The sequence below is a fragment of the Ursus americanus genome, chromosome 12, assembly GCF_024610735.1.
Source record: "Ursus americanus isolate L20-20 chromosome 12, mUrsAme1.1.p, whole genome shotgun sequence".
NCBI lineage: Eukaryota > Metazoa > Chordata > Mammalia > Carnivora > Ursidae > Ursus > Ursus americanus.
In genome coordinates, this window is record NC_142138.1 from 25746126 (window position 1) to 25767101 (window position 20976).

General features: G+C 38.5%; 1 protein-coding gene across 6 annotated transcripts in view; it reads right to left on the reverse strand.

Annotated features, from left to right (window-relative positions):
• The window catches only part of PTGER3 (prostaglandin E receptor 3), an 81725-nt gene that overhangs the window by 24015 nt on the left and 36734 nt on the right, over nucleotides 1-20976 (reverse strand). The window contains exon 3 of one of the 6 annotated variants that reach the window (XR_006780436.2): nucleotides 15281-15405. The exons of the other annotated variants lie outside the window; for them this stretch is intronic. The gene's annotated coding sequence lies outside the window, so the exon portion shown is untranslated. The remainder of the gene's footprint in view (nucleotides 1-15280; nucleotides 15406-20976) is intronic. 6 annotated transcript variants of the gene reach the window in all.

The following is a 20976-nucleotide window of genomic DNA, read 5'->3' on the forward strand; positions in this document are numbered from 1 at the left end:
TAGGATCAGGAGAGATTTTCAAAATCTTTAAAAAAGAATAATAGTTCAACACATAATTTTTTAAGTAAATAACCAAGCACTTTTCTAAATGCATATTTTAGCTCTTTGAATGCTCATTACAGTCTGAGAGGAAGAGTCTACTAATATCTTGACTACAGATTAAGATACTGAGGTACAGAGAGGGAGGTACTCTACCTACAGTCACACAGCTGGTAAGTAGTTGAACTATGATTTGAACCCAAGTGTGCGGCTCCAGAACCCCCGCTTCTAACCAGCCGTCTAGATGGCTGTCAGAAAACCACCAAGGTTGAGGGGCGCCTGGCTGGCTCAGTCGGTTAAGCATTTGCCTTTGGCTCAGGCCATGATCCCAGGGTCCTGGGGTGGAGCCCGCATAAGGTGCCCTGCTCAGCGCGGAGCCTGCCGCTCCCTCTCTCTCTGCTGCTTCTCCCCTTGCTTGTGCTCTGTCTCTCTCTGTCAAATAAATAAAATCTTAAAAAAACACAAAACAAAACACCAAGGTTGAAATTAGCTTGGGAAGAAGGTATGAGTACTTGTCTTGGCTCTGTCTCTAGGAAATTGTGTGACCTTGGACAAGTCGCTTCAACTCAGTCTCGGTTGAAGGAAATTTGTGGTTTATGTTCTTACAATTTTCGAATACCATGATATTGTGATATAAAAAGTATATATATGTTTTGGTCTTCATCCCCACCTCCTGAGATAGTTCTGAGTGATAAAGGTGTTGTTATAATATTTGGGCTTTGTCTCTAGTTCTTGAAAAAGCTCCAGAAGGATAGAGGTGAAAGAGCATCTTTTGTTTATTCATAAGAAGCCCCTTTCAGCCCCATCTGAGTTTGTGTTAATGAGGTGAAGTTTGGAAAGCCCCTAAGATGGGAGTTTGGTTGCCAAGGGAACTAACCATATGATTAGAGGATTGGAACTTTCAATCCCACCCACTGACCTCTGGGGGGAAGAGAGGGACTGGAGATGAGTCAATCACTAATGGCCAATGATCAATCATGCCTAGGCATTAAAACCTCTGGGGGGAAAAGAGGGACTGGAGATGAGTCAATCACTAATGGCCAATGATCAATCATGCCTAGGCATTAAAACCTAGGCATAAAAAACCCCTAACATAGAGGGTTCAGAGGGCTTCCAGACTGGTGAACACACTGAGGTGCTGGGAAGCAGGTGTACCCAGAGAGGACACAGACGATCTTACTCCCCTTCTGCACACCTTGTCCTATGCATCTCTTCCATCTGGCTGTTTCTGAGTTGTATCCTTTTATAATAAACTGGTATCTAGTAAGTAAGCTGTTTTCCTGAGTTCTGTGAGCCATTCATGCAAATTCCTGAACGCAAGATGAGGGTCCTGGGAACCTCTGCTATATGGCCTGTTGGTCAGAAGTCCAGGAGGCCTGGACTTGTAATTGGCAACTGAAGCAGGGGGGTGTCTGACAGACTGAGCCCTTAACCTGGGGGTCTGCACGAACTCTGAATAATTGAATTGTAGGACATCCAGCTGTTGTTGAAGATTGGTTGGTGTGGGGAAAGCCCACATGTTTGGTGTCAGAAGTGTGGAGAGCAGGGTGTAGAAGAAACAGTGTCCTTTTAAAAGCAGAACTATTTCTTTAAATGAAATTCCAATTAGAAGCCTGATATACACGACAGATAGAAAGGAGATCTTGAGCCCAGGCTATACTAATACTGGCCTTGTGTTGTTCAAGGTCCAACCGATCACCCTTGTCCCTAAGTCCACTTTACACACACACACACACACACACACACACACACACACACACACACAGAGAGCAGCTTCTGCAGATAGGGCTCTGTTGAATCCAATTAAAATCCTCTTGACTCAATGGTCTCTACTGTCTCTTCCAGCAGTAGGATTCTATGTAATCAGTTGTTTAGACACACCCAGGAGTAAAATATCAAAATATGACCTCCTCTCTACTGTGCTCTGAAGTGGAAATAGCCTAACTTAAAGTCAGAAAAGAGAGCAGGGAAACAAGCCATTCTTTCACTTGATTTCCTTTAGGGCTCAAGAAAATAAGGAAATATGATTTGAAATCCTCAGCCCCTGCTATGAATCTCCCTCAGAGAAACAAGAAGAAGAAGTACAGCTTTTAAGCACTTAGCACAGCGACTGGCATCTTGGAAGCATCTGATGAATGATCACTGAGACTGAATTGAGTATTATAGCAAAAATATGTCTGAGACTCACAACATAAATAACTACATTACTTGGGCAGAACTCTTTGAGACTAATTCCATTAGATACTTGAAAATAAATTCCATTGACCTTACTTTTCCTCTGAATTCAGTAAAAGTACATTGAGGCTCTTGGATGTCAAATTCCTCCCTCTTCTAACACTGAATGTGGCTAGTAGAGCGGGATGAGCTTGCTTTCTTCCCACCTCCAGATAATCTCTTAAAAACCTCGTCCTCCCTTTACTGCACAGTGGAACACATTTATCTTTAATTCATTTACTTTTCTGTATCCTGGCCCCATCTTGATATTTATTCCCCCTAAAAGCACAAGTTATAACAGGTGATGTCCTTCTTAAAGGGTCTAGAGAGACCAAGAAAGATCCCCCAGTCTTTGGTTTGCTCTGTTACGCACCTGCCTGCACTTGGGATGCTGGTGGCCACGCCTCTGCGACGGGGGCTCTTGGTACCAGGGCTAGAGGACCCTACCACTCTGCTTGCTTTCTTAGAAATTCACTACACACTGAAAAGTGAACTGCTGTAGGCAGAAATCTATGTTTTGTAACTTACTAAAATAGTGGACACGTTGGACTCTCCTCTTGCCAGGAGCATTAGTGGAAGCACCATCTGCAGGCTCTCTAGGGCTCAGAAGGGAGTCTTCCAGAATGACTTGGGGAGGCTGCTCAGGGGTGCTTTTGAGTTTTTCAGTCTTTGAAATGTGTTAAGTTGCATGCTCTGCTCCTGGAGGGCGCTTTGTATCCCTGTGTGGCCCAGCACAGTAATGGCAGACAGAGCGGGGCTGAGTGAGTGAATGGAAGATTGAGTGAGATAGCTAGAACGAATGGGGAAGCTGTGGTCCAGTGATAGGAGCACCTGACGGGAAGCAAAAAAGCGTTTTCAAGTGTTAACCTATCAAAACCTGGGAGCTGTGCTGATAGTTCTCCGTTCAGTTTGCTTACATGTCAAAAGGAGGTGGACAGAATTTGTTTCTCTTGAATGTTCTCAGTTCTTGGAAGGGAAGTGTTTTTCCACTCTATCAGCCTCTGACTCCACAGTGGTGCTGCTGAAAGAGCAGGAAAATGCTTGTGGGATCCCAAGCTCCAGTTATTCAGACCTTGTGGCCAAAGGCAGTTCTGCTCCTCAGATCATCCTGTTAACCACAGCTGCCCTCCTCTCTGCCAGCCTGAGAGATCACCTCGTGACGGCCCATCCCCTACCTAAGGCCGTCCTACAGACAGAGGAATCAACATAGACGAGATTCTCCCTTCACGTTACCTTAGAACCTTAACGTGAGTGTAAAAAGTGTTGCATTCAATGAGACTAATTTAATACTTTTAAATTAATAATTTAATACTACATCCAATTTAATATGTTGTTCAGTGATGGCACCAAGGGACCTTCACTGGGAAGGGATACGAGGCATTTTGAGTGACATGTATGCCCAAAGTTTGGGCGCCGTCATCTCTAATTTCAGTCTAACTGTAGTTAACAACTATTTGCTGAAGTATATACTATATATCTAGCATTGTGATGAGTTCTGTAAGCCTTAAAATTTTCAACTAAAACCCCTTCTTGGACATCTCACATTTTTTATTCATACTATTTGTACTGCAGTCATTAAAGTAAATTTAAAAGATATTTCTACATCTACTATGTGTCTATATTTCAGTCTTCACTGGCTCGGAGGCTGTGGGGAGGAGAGGAAATGGGAGGGTCTGGGGCACTAAGATTAAAAAGATGTGGTCTCTCATTCAAGGAACTAAGAGCCTAGTGGGGGAGCTAGAAACATGTGCAGCTGACTCTCATACAAGTCAAACAGTGAGAAATAATCACAGAGGCATAAATAAGTTATTATGGATGCACAAGGGGGCAGTTGTTAATTCCAAATCAGGCATTGGCAAAGAATTCTTAAGTAGGTCTAATTACAGTGGGCCATATGAAGAGTAGGATTTTCTCAATTAAGAAGAACATTCAAGCAAAGAAAAGAGTAGGAACAGAATTATGGAAGTGCATAATGTGTTTGAGGAAAGGATTTCCGAAAGGCTGGGATCTTGTCTATAACACTGGAAAAGTAGGTTGGGACCAGCTTACTGAGAGCTTTGAATACGTGAAGCATTCAGTGCCCACTGGGAAAACACCAAAATTTTCCGAGGACACCACTGCTATATCCACTCTCCAAAGGAGAACACCGAGGCTCAGAAGGGGAAGAAACTTGCTCCTAGGCCAAGTAGAGAGCTGAAGTTTAACCCCTAAGTCTGAACACTATACCTAGTCCTTTTTTTTTTCTTTTTCAGATATAATTAGCATATACCATTATATTAGTTTCAGGTGCACAACATAATGATTTGATATTTGTATATGTTGTGAAATGATCACAACGGGAAGTCCAGTTAACATCTACCACCATGCATAGTTACAAATTTTTTTTCCTGTGATGAGAATTTTTGAGATCTACTGTCTAGCAACTTTCAAGTATGCAATACAGTATTATTAACTGTAGTCACCATGCTATCCATTACATCCCCACAACTTACTCACTTACAACTGGGAGTTGTACCCACCTAATCTTAGTTGTTTATCAATAAAATTTGAATAATCACAATACTTCCTTCCCTATTTGAACAATTTGATCAAATAAAACTACAGATACTAAAATGCCTTAGAAATTATCAAAGAATTCTACAACTGTTGATTATTAGATACTAAGTTATCACATTTACAACTAATGTTACTCCTGAAGGTGATATTAATGTCTTTTTGCAAAGGCAAGTAAGGCTATTTAATGTTAATAGTGGCTATAAATGATTGAGTTTCTACTGTGCTTTGTACATATATTATTTCCTTTCACTAACTCGTGATATAGGTAACATTATCTCCGATTTATAAAGAGTAAACCAGGTCAGAAAGAGATTTAAAAACTGCCCATTCACACGGCTAGTAAGTCAAGAACCAGTTGCAAATCTATGTCTTCAAATCACCAGACTCTTCCATAAGGCCCCCCAGTGCTGCCTTCCCACTGATGATGTTGAAGCATCTCAGACTGCAGTGGCTTGCCTTGTCCTTCAGAGAGCAATGACTGACGCCAACAATTTCAACGCTTGCAGCAAGGATGTCAGCATCTGATTCTGTGCTTCTAAAGAGAGGTAACTATTTCTAACACTTTAAAGGATCATGTTGTATAAATAAGTAACATGTTTTCTTTAGGCTTAATTTAACTGGAAAACTTGCCCCACTCAGTGAAATGAAAAAATGTCTTTCTTGAAGAATAATCCCCTATTGATTAAAAAAACAAACAAAACCCTCCCTATTTATGTAATAGTATTGGTTCCTTAGACTTATTTCAAATTTTAAAGCCCTCCTTAAACATTTACTGAATCATTTGTGTCTATAGTCTAACGTATATTTCTCTTTTCTCTTGGTCATGAAACTTAAACGAAATAGAGTTGGTAATGTACAAAAACTTGATAAATCTTATTCGTCCTGGTTTATTCTCCTAAAATATATGCTTTATACATAGTAAAACATGATCGGAGTGGATAATAAGCTGAGTTTAACCAAATTCATATTCTTGGTAGCCTTTTACAGTCAGTAAGGACTATCAGATACCCCAGCTAATAAAGTCCTTGATATTAAAGGCCACCAGATATTCTGATTTAATTGGAAAATAATTGAAGTAGCCCTTTTTGATAATATTTTTGCTGTTTTTCTAGCAAAATTTTCCAAAAAAGCTATAAACTGATAAGATGAGCATAGAGACCCTGAAGGCTAGCTTTGAGATTAGATCCAACAACAATTCAACTAGTGTCATATGAGACAGACTATCAACTAAAAAGAGGTTTAAAGCAGGGGCACCTGGGTGGCACAGCAGTTAAGTGTCTGCCTTCGGCTCAGGGCGTGATCCCGGCGTTGTGGGATCGAGCCCCACATCAGGCTCCTCCACTATGAGGCTGCTTCTTCCTCTCCCACTCCCCCTGCTTGTGTTCCCTCTCTTGCTGGCTGTCTCTATCCTGTCGAATAAATAAATAAAATCTTTAAAAAAAAAAAGAGGTTTAAAGCAGAGCACTAAGTTCAACAGCTTAATTCAGCCATCTTTTTACGCCATTTCAAATACTGTAACCAATTTACAACTAGTTTGATGCATAAAATCATAGAATCTTGAGTTGGAAGAAGACTTTCAAAGGATATTTGGAGTTCCTGCTTCTACAGCAAACTCCCTAGTGGTTCCCTAGTTTTCGTCTGAACATTTGCAGCCGTAGGAAACTCATTACTCTCTAAGATAGGCCTTTCCACCTATGGGTCAAAAATCCTTCTCTCTGTAGCTACTTCCCGTAAATCTTAGTTCACCCTACAAGACATATTATTTCATATTTCATGTGATACTCCTTCAAACATTTGAGAGAATCTCACCATAATTCTTCATGAAGCTAGGGTTGAGGAGAAACTTGTAAAGACAAATATTTGAAAGAATATTAATCAAAACATTTACAGTGGTTAACTTTGAGTAGCGGAGTATTGGGAATTTTCCTTTGGTCTTTGTGTTCTTCTCCACTGCTTGAGAAAAATATGTAAGTCCTAAATGTAATGAATGAAAATTGATACTTCGCTTTGAAGGATCAGAGAATCTTAAATCTGGAATCTGATAAACATCAGGCTCGCCAGCACCTAGATCCACATGGTAGGGTTTCATTAAAGATGCATCAGTGACAAAATAAATCCAGCGAATTATTCATCAGTGATCAAAATCTATCAATATCCAATACAAATAGTTTGATCCTCGTTTCTTTCTTATATATACAGTCATCACCGAAGAAGTAATGGTACTAATGACCAAGTTGTTATTGTTCTCAATCCAAGTACTAAGAGGAAAAAGAACACCTCCATCCTAATTTAAACTTTTTTTATTGTGTGTTTTCTCCACCGCATCACAGTCCAAAAGTTCTCTGGCAGTTCTATTTTCTACTGACTTTATAACTAGAGAAAAACAAATACCCTGAAGGTACCCAGAAATAAATTATTCTTCTCTCTGGGCCTTAGTAAATTTATGAGGATTTTGTACATTAAATGATGATGATGATGATGGAACATGGTGTGTATACTGTGAAAATTTATACTATAATGGAGTATCCACTCCATTATACTCCACACAAAAAGGAGTAGGAAGGACAGAAAGGGGAACTCTCATGCCATACCACTCAAGGTCAAGAACTGTCTATTACAGATGCCAACAGAAGAGAGGTCAACAGGAAAGAATCATCGGTCACAGGCCCCAACAGGAAAAAATGTGCATTGCATCTCCTACAAGAATTGACTACCCCAGCAACTCAGATAATGAGAAACTGTCATCGCCCTGAATCTTGCCTTTCTCCAATGGAGTTTTGTTCAAAGAATCCCCTCCCAACTGCCTCCTTCTCCATAAAATAACATTCACCTCTTTTGTTGGACTAGCCTATGGTTTTTGCCATAATTTGCTGGCCCTGAATTGCAATTTTCTGCTATTCTCAAATAAATCAATTTTTGCCAGTAAAATGACTGTTTTATTTTTAAGGGCAACAATACCAAGTGGTTTACCTACCTTATCTCTTCTAGTATTTACAGTTACCCTATAAACTAGAAATTATTACCTCATGGTCCTTAATAGGTCAGGAAATTGAGGTGGCAGACATATGTCAAACTAATCTACATTAGATAGTGGTAAGAAAGCATTCACTGCTTCTACCAGATCGGACAAGAACTACCATACTCAGATTCACCTTTCTGCTTGTATGCTTTATTATTTATTTTTACTGGATTTCACTTGACGATGTTATCGTGGGGACTTTTCAAAATACCTCTTCTGGGTTCCTCAAAAAATTAAAAATGGAACTACCATATGATCTAGCAATTCCACTTCTGGGTATATATCTGAAGGAAACAAAAGCACTATGTCAAAGAGATATCTGCACCCCCGTGTTCATGGTAGTGTTAATTATAACAGCCAAGACATGGAAACCACCTAAGTGTTGTTTCCATATATATAATGGGATGGAGTTTATTCATCCATGAAAAGAAAGAAAGCTTGCCACTTGCAACAACTCGCCTTGCAAACATTATGCTAAGTAAAATAATACAAATACTGTATGATATCATGTATATATAGAATCTGAAAATACCAAGCTCATAAAACAGATAACAGATTGGTGGTTGTAAGAGGTGGGGGGCAGGGTTGAGTGTGGAGGAAATAGGTAAAGATGGTCAAAAGGTACAAACTTCCAGTTATAAGATAACTAAGTCCTGGGAATGTAACGTACGGCGTGATGATTATAGTTAACAATACTGTATGGTATATTTGAAAGTTGCTAAGAGAGTAAATCTTAAAAGTTCTTATTATAAGAAAAAATTGTAAGTATGTGAGCTGATGGATGTGAACTAGACTTGTGGAGATCATTTTGCAATGTGTGTGTGTGTGTGTGTGTGTGTCAGGTCATTATGTTGTACAGCTTAAATGAATACAAAGTTCTATGACAATTATATCTCAGTAAAACTGGAGAATAAATAAATAAATAAATAAATAAATAAATAAACCACAAAACCTCTTCTGTACTACTGGAACCATTTCCTTATCTCACAAAGACATACACTAAGCCATAAAGAAAACTTAAATTTCTTTATTTTGCTGTTTCTTCTAAGTTCTTCCTCTTCCTATGAAGTTGACCCACATCCTTATTTTCTCACCCTAAGACTTGAGAAGGTTGGATAAAATTTGTATGTTTGTGAGGGCATTCAGCCTCAAAAACTGAGTCAACTTAAGTCTTCTGAGCTTCCTTTTAATATTAATAACAATAATTTATAATAACTAACCGTTTATTGAGTCTTATTAATGTGTCAGGTACTAGGTAAGCATTTGCATGAATCATTTCATTCTGCAAAATGATCTGTTAACTTTAGGTAAAATTATTATCCTCATTTGTAGCTGAAGAACTAAGGTTTAGAAAGCTTAATTTTTTTAGATGTATTTATTTATTTTAGAGAGAGAGAGAATGCAAGGGGAGAGGGACAGGGAGAGGGAGAGAGAATCCTCAAGCAGACTCCCTGCTGAGTGCAGAGCCAGACTCAGGGCTCCATCCCAGGACCCTGAGATCATGACCTGAGCCGAAATCAAGAGTCAGACGCTTACCCGACTGAGCCACCCAGGCACCTCAAAAAGTTAAGTTAATTTGATTAAGGTTAGTCCTCTAATAAATTAACAGAACACGGCTGTGTCACCAAATGTAGTCTTCTTTTTTGGTTCCCATCTTCTCAAACACAATGCTCTATGTTTTGGTCTCCCAAAATAATATTAAGGAATGAGTACAGACATCAGGATGTCTTTTGCCACTTTACAGTATGGTTTATGGACTCCTCAAGCAATTGATTTGCTACTGTGGCTACTATTATCACTACTGATACAACACCAATAACAATGCCCCCTACATATGTATTGTACCCATCACTCTTCTGGAATATTTACATATTTAATTCTCATAGCTACTCTATGCAGTAAGTGCAAAAATCCCAATTCTTCATATACAAAAATCATAAAGAGTTTAAGGAATTACTTGCAAGTTCCATAGGTATTAAACCAAAGTTCGATCCCAGGTCTGACTCAAAAACACATGCTTTCTTTCTTTTTTTCTCAAAGATTTTATTTATTTATTTGTCAGAGAGCACAAGCAGGGGGAGTGGCAGGCAGGGGGAGAAGCAGGTAGAGGGAGAAGTAGGCTCCCTGCTGAGCAAGGAGCAGCATGTAGGACTGGATCCCATGATGCTGGGATCATGACCTGAGCTGAAGGCAGATGCTTAACCGATTGAGCCACCCAGGCGTACCCAAAACACATACTTTGATACCCTTGCTAGTAATCTGACCACAATACTTATCTTCTTCTTCTTTTTTTTTTTTAAGATTTATTTATTGATTTACTTACTTCTTTATTTAGAGAGAGAAAGCACACACGTGCAAGTGGTGGGAAGGGCAGAGGGAGAGAATCCTCAAGCCAGATGCCAGGCTCAGTCTCATGACACATAAGATCATGATCTCAGCCAGAACCAAAAGTCGAGGCATAACCAATTGAGCCACCCTGGTCCCCATAGATAGGATACTCATCTCCTAATGAGTATCCTACTTATCTAGCTGACATTTTAGTTGTCTCTTGCCTTTCTCCAAGAACATCCCTCTCTCCCTTTCAAATGGTTGTCTTGGGCAATTGAGAAAGATCCCCTAAGTTTGAGAGGATCATTCTTCATCCAGTGAAATGGAGAATGCTGTCCCCCATTAAGGAACTTCAAGTAATGTATGTAATCATTCATTGTTATTTTAATTTTTTAAATGCATTCTCATATTAAAACTTACTCTCATGAAATGAGGTCCATAAATTACTACATTATTTTTTGAATTATATTAATAACAAACTATCTGAAAATCTCCAGGCTCCATTTCTCATGCAAATTACATAAAAGACGGCAGACAAATGGGAATTTACCCTTCAAACATTTGCCCTAAGCATTGATTCATTTGATTTGGTTTAATTAACCACCAATTAGTAAAAAAAAAATTTAAGTAAAGATTTACATGTAATTGGGTTGAGCCCATTCTGAATAATGTTAATTGATCCCTGAGATGCCTGAGAATTGTTGACTACTGTAATTATGTTGAAATAGTAGAGATAATATGCAAAACTAGGCCAAAGATAAACTCCAAGATGTATCGATTTGTCAAGTTATACAGCTGTTGGTGGGTTGCCATTTGAATCCATTTCCTGATAACAGAATTCAAGTTTTGGAGATGTCAAGGTTTTATTCCCTTGAGCAAAATATTCTGCACCCTTTCTAATCAGTCTGACCAGTTCTGTGGAAATCAGAGCAGCTAGTTGAAGCGAATACTGCTGAATGAATAAAATGTCAGATATACCAAATAGATTTTGCCTGCTAGCAGCAAGGGAAGGAAGACTCAAAAACAGGGGGCAGTCTTTCTTTTTCTTAAAGACAAAATCTTCTCCACTCTGGAACTGCACTATATTTTGCAGGAAGAAGTTTGAGCAAACCTCAAAATTAAGCAGGGGAGATGATAAGCAGAATGGTTTCACTCCTGACAAAGGCCTGTTCTCCCTCTCTTCCATCTTGAATTGTACATATTCTTCCAGGAGGCCCCCTATAATTAGGAAGCGAAAGTACTTACTGCCTTTCAGCTTCTCAGTAAGGCTTCTCCTGAGCTACCTTATAAGCAGGAGAAGTGTGGAAAGAAAAACCACAACAAAAAAGAAACAAAGACAAAGGGGCTCACCGAGATGTATACTTAGTAACTTAAATCGTGATAAACTGGCAGTCTGCAGAACCCACAGGCCTGGACAGGAAGTGGAAAAGCAGCCTTTCTGTGCAACCATCTGCTGCCAGGCAGCTGATACTCCGTCCACTGCAGGAGCAATTCCATCTCTAATAAGGAAGGGTCAGAATGTTTGCAGGATTGTGCACATGCCCAGGTTGGGCATATGGACTTTCAGATTTTTGCTAAGAATCTTGTTAGCTGATTCTAATCAGTAATGTTGGAAAAGCTGCCTCCCCCACTACTGCCCAAGATTGTCTGTGGCTGTTTGAAAATGCCCAGGCATCGTGATAGTTAAAACCTTTCTTTCACGGGGCCTTCGTGGAGCCCTCCAAGGTAAACCTGAAGCTACAGGAAATAATCACGGTAGCAATTCTTTGTTCAGGGATTACTGGCCAAGTTTATTCTGACCTGGCAGCAGGTGAGAACCCCAGCTTCACTTTCTCACTAGCTGGTGGACTTGGTGGAGTGATTTATCCTCCCTGAGCCCCAGCCTTTTCATCTGGAGAGTGGTGATAATAACACCTGCCTTGTGGTATTGGCATGAGAATTTGATGACAAAATATAGTTGCTCATAAAATATAGTTGCTCATAAAAAAAAATAGTTGCCACTATTGTTATTATCACCATTATTATTAGTGTTTATACTTACTTAAAACCATTCTCTTTCCTTTTCTAGGAGTTTGATTCCTTTTTCTTTTCTATTAAAAAGCCCGTTTTAAAGCAGGTGTGTTCAAAATGAGTGAATAATTCAAGAAATAATTCCAAACACAGGATCTAGAAAACATGGTATCTAATAAAAAAGAGGCGAAAGGATCAATGGCAAGAAACCCAGGATTCCAATGACCACACAGGCTTGGGCACGTCGAAAACTTTAAGGTTTAGTTTTTGACACAAAGAAAGCTAATAAGCAAGTTTAACTCAATAAGTTCTTAACTCTAGGAAAAAGAAAAATGTGTCCCAGAAAGGAAATGTGATCACAGTACTATGATTCAGCAGCGAGGGCTATCTGCCTTGTCAGAAAAACGCAAACACTGAAAACTGATTTAATAAAAATTGTGTTATAACTGTAATGGGAAGATGTGTGAGGAGAGAGCTAAATCCAGCAAAATAAATCAACATACAATGTCTAAAGTTGATGAAGTAAGAGATAGCAACACAAGGATGTTATTTAGAAATATGGTTGTATACGCTAGAAGAAATGTTGAATAAGAAGCTGAAAGTGACTTCTGTAAAGCAGAGTGCCGAGGGCCCGGCTAGACCGAGAACAGAGCCTCTTTACACTATCTGACCTTTTAAAGGGATGCACATAACAGTGTGATTTAAAAACACAATGTATTTAAGAAAATAAATACACATTTCGACACTCAAAAACCAAATAATCCAATTAAAAAATGGGCAGAAGACATGAACAGACATTTCTCCAAAAAAGACATCCAGATGGCCGACAGACACATGAAAGGATGCTCAATGTCACTCATCATGGGGGAGAGACAAATCAAAACCACAATGAGACACCACTTCACTCCTGTCAGAATGGCTAAAATCAACAACGTAAGAAACAAGGGTCGGGGAGGATGTGGAGAAAAAGGAACCTTTGCATTGTTGGTGGAAATTCAAACTGGCGCAGCCACTGTTGAAGACAGTATGGAGGTTCCTCAAAAAATTAAAAATAGAATTACCATATGATCCAGTGATTCCATTACTAGGTATTTACCCAAAGAATACAAAACACCAATTCAAAAGGATATATGCACTGCTATGTTTAATGCAACATTATTTACAGCAGCCTAATTATGGAAGCAGCCCAAGTGTCCATCGACAGATGACTGGATAAAGAAGATGGGGTCTATATACACAATGGGAATAGTATTCAGCCATAAAAAAGAATGAAATCTTGCCATTTGCAACAATATGAGTAGAGCCAGAGAGTATAATGCTAAGTAAAATAAGTCAGTCAGAGAAAGACAAACACCATATGATTTTAGTCATAAGTGGAAACGAAACACATGAAAACAAAAACAAAGGGAAAAAAAGAAGAGAGACAAATCAAGAAACAGACTCTTAACTATAGAGGACAAACTGATGGTTCTCAGAGGGGAGACTGTGGGCGGATGGGTGAAACAGGAGATGGGGATTAAAGAGTAAATTTACGATGAGCACTGCGTAATGTGTAGAAGTGTTGAATCACTACATTGTACACTGGAAACTAATACAACACTGTATGTTAACTACACTGGAATTAAAATAAAAAACTTAATAAACTTTTTTTAAAGGAATACACATTTGATATATAACGGACATCACAGACACACACACACAAAGAGATACCCACACACACACACACACACACACACACACACACACACCCCCAAATGTATGAAAATCTACATGACCTACTCTTTGTGATATTTACTGAGCCAAAAATAAGAAGTAAATAAGATCCATCACATAACAACAAAAACTAGGATTTGGAAGTTTGAATGAGAAGCAAAGGGAAAGCAGGCAACAGACCTTAACGAGTAGAAGACACAGCCTCTATATTCAAGGATCTCGTGATATGGTTGAGGAAAGAGAACAATTTCAAAGGAGAGGGAGAACAGGAACCTAAAAATTCTTTTTAGAGAAAAAAGCAATAGAAATTTTATGGGCCTTGCTATCTCTGTCTCCTAGAGGTTTCCTATGAGCTGTTTTTCAAGATTCAAAAGAAAAAAAATCTTGTCTGTGTTTAGTTGACAAGATTAGCTGCATGACATTCCAGAGAGACTGGAGAATCATGTTTTTCAGTTAGAAGATACCACACAGATAGACCAACCCTGATCGTACAGATGAGGCAACTAAATTTAAAAGAAGCTATGTATGTTTTCCAAACACACACACCCTTTGTGGGACCAGAACCTGTCTTCAAATATCACTTATATGTTCTGCCGAATGCCCAATACTAAATTAGCAAGACTGTGCGATAGTTGCTTAAGATAAGAATATTATAATTAATTTTCAATGTTGTTCCAGCAATGAGGTGAATAATAATAAAATAAATTAACCATCAACTACTTGTACAGTGCTTTCAAAAGCGTCCTTACCCTCATTGTCTTATTTAATCCTAATAATTTTGTGCTGATGAAAAAATTCAAGCGCAGAGAGGTTTACTGAATTGCTAAGGACAAATAACCAGTGAACAGCAAATCATATAATTGGACATAAGTGTTCTAACTCCTTTCCCAATGTTGGAAATTTTTCTCTTTCATTATGACCCCAAAAATTTTATAGAGCATTTTGAAGAAATGATTTCATTAAAAAATGCTTTAAAATATTTTAAATGTATAATATCTTAGGAGCAGTCAGTGTTAAGTAATCTAATTAACAAAGTATTTCAGCTTTCAATGACAAATCTGCTGAAGGCATAGTAAGAGGAATATTCCAAATTGCCACGATGAGGAGAAAATCTGGGATAAGGGCCATGCATATCCAATTAGGGCAGCACAACATTTAAGGCAGTGGTTCCTTGTCAGAGCTTGGTAATAAATCAACATTATTTCTCCAAAAGTTTTGAACTAAAAATTAATTTTGTCACCACAATTCTTAAAAATGCAGGCAAAAAAAATGTTTAAATCATCAAGGAATGTTGAAAATAACAAATAGCTTTTCCTCTAAAAATGGCTTTTCATGGATCTTCTGAGGGGGAAGACTCCAAACCACTGATTCATGAAAATCGGCTTGCAATTTTATGCACACCTCAAACAGCTGTCCAATTCATGTACACGCATCCAGAAAGTAGGATGGTTTGGTATAAAAGAGTTGTTTCCGATAGACAAATACTTCAGTGCTTTAAGATCTCATTTCCATCTTCCTCAATAAGGCTAGAAAAATGCAAAGACAAATGTCATTAATTGCTCCAGACTTTTCCCTGTAGAGAAACACAAACTATAAACATCAATACAGCATTTTACTAATAGCTTTAAGTGTTGGCGTAAAGCATCATTAATTTTACATTTGTAACAAGATCTGTAAGTGTATGCCTTGCATTCTCACTGAAAGAATCAATCAGTAAGGTCGTCCCTGCTGCCTTCCTTCTAAATTGAAGGCAAAGACATAGAACATGCAGAGGTGTACATTTGTATGTATCCATATACACATGTAACATAACATAAAGTTATGTAACAGAAAGTAACAGAAACTTACATTCTAACCATTTAGGTTTTTTGTGTGCAGGACATCGCATTCTTCAGGCAGGGTGATTTTTTTTTTAATTGACTTTTAAATAGCTTTGTTTTAAATCTCTGTTGCTGGCTCAGCACAAGGGAAAACTGAAACGAGCTGTTTGTTGTAAGGCAAATGCACCACTGAATTACTTGTAATTAAAAGAATATATCGTACTTTTACTTTCGACCTGTTGTTGGTGAGTAGCCTATGCTGCCCCTCTTCTGGTTGGGATTGTGTTCTTGTCTTTTTTTTTTTTTTAATTTTTTTTATTTTTTTTTATTTAATCATTTTTTATTATATTATGTTAGTCACCGTTCTTTTCCCCAAGAGATGGCATTTTTTTTTTTTACATGATTGCAGCTCCTCTTTTAATAATTCTGTCGCTGATTGTTGCTTTACTACTACGGGCGTATAATGCGATGTCAGGGAATTCTGGCATCCGCAGGGAAGTAATTGTGCTGACTTAGCTCCCGGTTTAGATTTCAGCTTCCTAACCGAACATGGAAAGTTGTGAGGTTCCTTGAATCATAAAGACTCTCTCACAGTGAGAATTCCTAACCTGTGTCCGTAAATTTCCAAGACGTCCACAGACAGAATTCAGGAGGGCGGTACAGTCTCTGACGCTGTGTAAAAATTGTCTGTGCTTTTTGTGAGGAGGGGATCCATGCCTTTCCTCTGATGACCAGAGGGGTCTCTGAGCCCAAAGTGACTAAAAGCCGGTGTTCTATCAGGTATGTTCTAGTTAAATCGAATTTGAAAAGACCCCAATTGGTGGTAATTGTTTCAGAATTATGTTTTTCCAATGTTCTTTTCAAAGTCAAATTCAAACAACCTTGCATATTATATACCAGGCCTTCTTTTAAAAACTGCATAAGAATGTTAGGCATAAACACTGATTATCCATAGACCTTTCTTACTTGGCCTCAGAAATTTATAGTAGATCAATGAGTATCCTTGTTCTAAATTTGGGTCAGATTTGGGGTTTACGTTTTTCAGCTTCCCATTTCATAGAAACCAGAGCCTTAAGTGTTAGTTACAGAGATCATGAGTTGAACTTTGTCTTCAAAATGTGTGGTAATAGCTCTATACTTGAGGCACTACAGACTGGCATAAGCTCAGAAAAACACGGGCCAGTAAAGAGACATTTGCCCAGAGTTGGACTGCTCCTTGATAAAAATCATCTTTCAGATTAAATAAAGCTGCTGCATGCAGTTCTGGTACACAGACCAAATATGCCAAAATCCCATAAAAGACAGAGTTTGGTAAGTTAGTTCTCTCCTACTAAGGCACCTAGCTTAGAAATGAGAACTTAAGGGCCCCTGGGTGGCTCAGTCCGTTGGGCGTCTGCCTTTAGCTCAGGTCATGATCTCAGGGTCCTGGGATGGAGCCCCGCATAGGGCTCCCTGCTCAGTTGGGAGTCTGCCTCTCCATCTGCTCCCCCCCCCCAACTCCTGCACTCTCTCTCTCTTTTTCTCTCAAATAAATAAATAAAATCTTAAAAAAAAAAAAAAGGAAGAAATGCGAACTTAAGAGGAAATATAACAGATCTTTAAACATCCTGGGAGAAATGGACTCATTCCCTTTAGATATCCCTTTGAGAGACATATAACCCCACGGCCTCTTATCAAGAACAAAATAGGGATTGGAGACATCAATAGAAAGATGATACTTTCTAAGAAACTGTACCTCCTCATTTGTGAATAGGTTTATGTGGTTACGGAAGTGGATCAGGGCCCGTGATGATCCGGGCATTGTTGTAGTGGTAACGCCACATTTTTGTGCAGTCAGACACACACTGGCAGTCTAGCGCCAGCCGCTTCAGGAAATGCCAGAATGGTGCCTTTCACATCCAAGATCCCACAGATGGCCTTGTCCTGCAAACCCTCAGACACATAGCACCCTCTCAATGGCCATGGCCCTTGCCCTAAGGCAGAGGGTCTCAACTGGGAGCAGTTAGGTCCCCCACAGTATATTTGGCAATGTCTGGGAACATTTTTCTGATCGTCACAGCTAGGGAAGTATTACTCTACTCTTGGTAGAGGCCGGGGATACTGTTAAACAGCCTACAATGCATAGGACAGCCCCCATAATAAAGAATTATTTGGCCCAATATTCCAAGGGGCTGAGGTGGAGAAATTCTGCCCCAAGGCCATGCCACTTTGGCCCATTCTGAGAGGTTATAGATATATGTCCTATTTAGACCTATACTTCTCACAGGGCCACTAGAAATTAGTCAGTTTGAATGCCTTGGAAATGATAATTTGGGACAGTGTGAAGTGAAAAACTATCCTAAAATGCCCTCCCCTCTCCAACTAACACCCATTCCTTTCTCCAAAATGCAGGTTAACTGTCATCTTCTACAGGAAATGATTTCCTATTTTAGCGTCGCCTCCCCTATATGCTTACTCTAATACAGCTCTGATCAAATTATTTCCTATTCCCTACCAGATTATACATTCATTGAAAGCTTATTTTTTAGAAAAAAATCCTTGTGTCTTAACACCTGCCAGAATGCTTGGCACATAGTAAGTACAACAACGAATACATGTCAACGGAAAGAACAAGCCTGGAGGACTGGCTTAGATTCTAAGTATCCAACCTCCAAACTGGATTTGCTCGAAACTGGTCTGGCTGAGCACAACAAGCCCCAAGAATATCTAAGGATGTCTAAGGACTTGAAACTGGGCAGTGCTTCATTTTATGGTATGTAGGTTCAACAACATCGTGGTGGCATTTCTCGTCTACAAGAAGGTACCACCATGATGTTTACCTGATGAGGCAGAGCAAAGACCACAGAGACCATAAAAGCTGGTTGGGAACCTAGGACCTCGTGGAGAAGCCATGGTCAGAGCTCTCCGTAAATACCTTCTCTTAGGAGGAAGAGGGGCTATCGTGATGTGCTACTTTTATTGAGCTCGGCTTAGCAGCCTGTCTCCTTTCACTAAAGAAGAAGAGGTAGATTGACCTGAATGAGCACATAGAACAGGGTATTGGGGCAGCCCAAAATGTGTCTCTGCCAGTAATCTGCTCACACCAATACCCAGGTACGAATCTATCAAAGGGAGTGACTACAAGCAAAGACATTCCTTGATTGGTTGCCTAAAGATTACACTAGAATCTACAAAAGAGATGAACTAAATTGAGAATAATTTATAAATGTGCTTTTGTATTAAAAGCAAAAAATCTGGGATTATAACATGAATAGATATATCATGTTGAAAATCGGAAAAAGAGCACCGCAGATCTAAGCATATCAGTAAAAATTTGTACAGTACACAATTATGCAATGTAAAACAAAATGTATAATCATCCAGATAGCATAATGCTGTTGACTATTCCATTGTGCTGTTATCTGACAAAGCGTGTCAAATAGGATTTCAGCAAAATATTTAACACAATTATAAGTAAAATATTCCTGACATGAGTTGGCATCAGGAAAAAAAGACAGGAACATTTCAGAACATTCAGCTTTATTTTCCATTGACAAACACAACATGAAAAACATACATTTATTAAATACACAGACTAGCTATGACTCGAATGCCATCAAAATTTAGATGTAGTTTTCAAAGTCTCTTTTACTCTTTGTCTCCACAATCCTGAAGACCAGCCTTTAAAATATACTGGAATATGTGTTTAACTATGCTTAGGATAACTCCAAAAAAACTTTACACAGAGATGACAAAAGTATACCTTTCCACTTGACCAAGTGTGTAGGGATAAGAGGCTGAATAGGAAAGATGGAGAAACACATGCTTTCTATGCTGAGCTCTATATTATTGATTAAAGTGCCAGTGATTTCAGTTCTCCCTTAAATATACCACATATAGGACTTACACTCATTTATTGTAAACAGATGAAGATAATCAGTGCCTATTTTTAAGTTGTTTGTATAAAGAAATGTTCAACTTTATGCTATTCGTATATACACATTTGGCAAAAGAAGAGGGAGAAAGTAAAATATTTCATACAAATTCCATATATATATATGGAAGGAAGAGAATTTAGCAGTCAGTGATGACTTGAGTGAACTTAACACTTGCTCTTGCAGAAAAGAATACTGACCACTCCTTTCTTTGCCCTACTGACACTCCCATGCATAAAAATAAATGTGGTCCCTTCCTCTCTTTGATTCTGTGGAATGGCCTAAAAGGGTGAAGAATTTTAACAAGTTGCAAATGTACAAGGTTCCCTCCATGTCTTTCTTTATATTCGCTACACCCCCTTCCCTTGCCTACTCCACATAAGTACCTTTTCAAAAGTTGAAAGAACGTTGGAGTGTATCAGTAAGTCATATGCATTTTTCTCTGTTTAACATTACAGCTTTGACTTCTACACAAACAGAAAAATATATAAAGAAACTATTTTCAAATAACTATTGAAGTTTGGTAATTGACTACCTTTTGTCTAGATATCTGATTCACTTTCATTAAGAGGCCAAAATATTCTGTTTCTAAAGCAATTGGCAAAAGAATTTAAGAGCTGCACTTTTGAAAATAACTTCAGAGGTAGAATCATCTCCACAATGCTCAAAAAGCTTGAAAAGCCTGATTTTGTTTCTCATGATGATCTCTTTCCTTCCTATCTTTACTCCCATAATAAAATCGTCCCATCAAAGCAGACTTACTAAAAAAACAGACTCTGATCTGTTTCATATAGTAAGGCATAAGCATGCTAGAAATATGAAGCTATTCTCTTTCCTCTTAAAAACAATCCCAGTTTTACCAACAGTAAATATTTCTGTTACTTTCTCTCTGTTGAGAAAATGAATAAACAGGTTGGAGGCAAGGGTTTTGGGGTCACAGTCTCGTTCCTAATAAAGAAATATGTAATCCAGTAAATATTTAGATTGTTGATATTAAACTGATTGATTTAAAACATCTGAAAGTGAAAGAATTTCGATTCTCAATAAAGAAAATGAGTGGTATACAAATGAATATGCTGTATATCTGATTGAATTGTTTTTCCAGAGAATCAAAATGTACTCAGTTTATGGTATCATCATGTAATGGTTTACAATTCAACTTGTGTAAATTATAAACCTTTAAATAGAGTCTTCAGTTTAGGAATCATAAAATAGAGACTATATAAAATAAAAATTCTGTGCTCTTTTGTTCCTTAAAAGAGTAGGAAAGAGAGACAAGTGAGAAAGAAAATGTAAGTAGCGTGTTTGAAGATATCTTTCCATCTGACTTTAACATGAGTTGTTGATCTCCTTGTGAAAAACA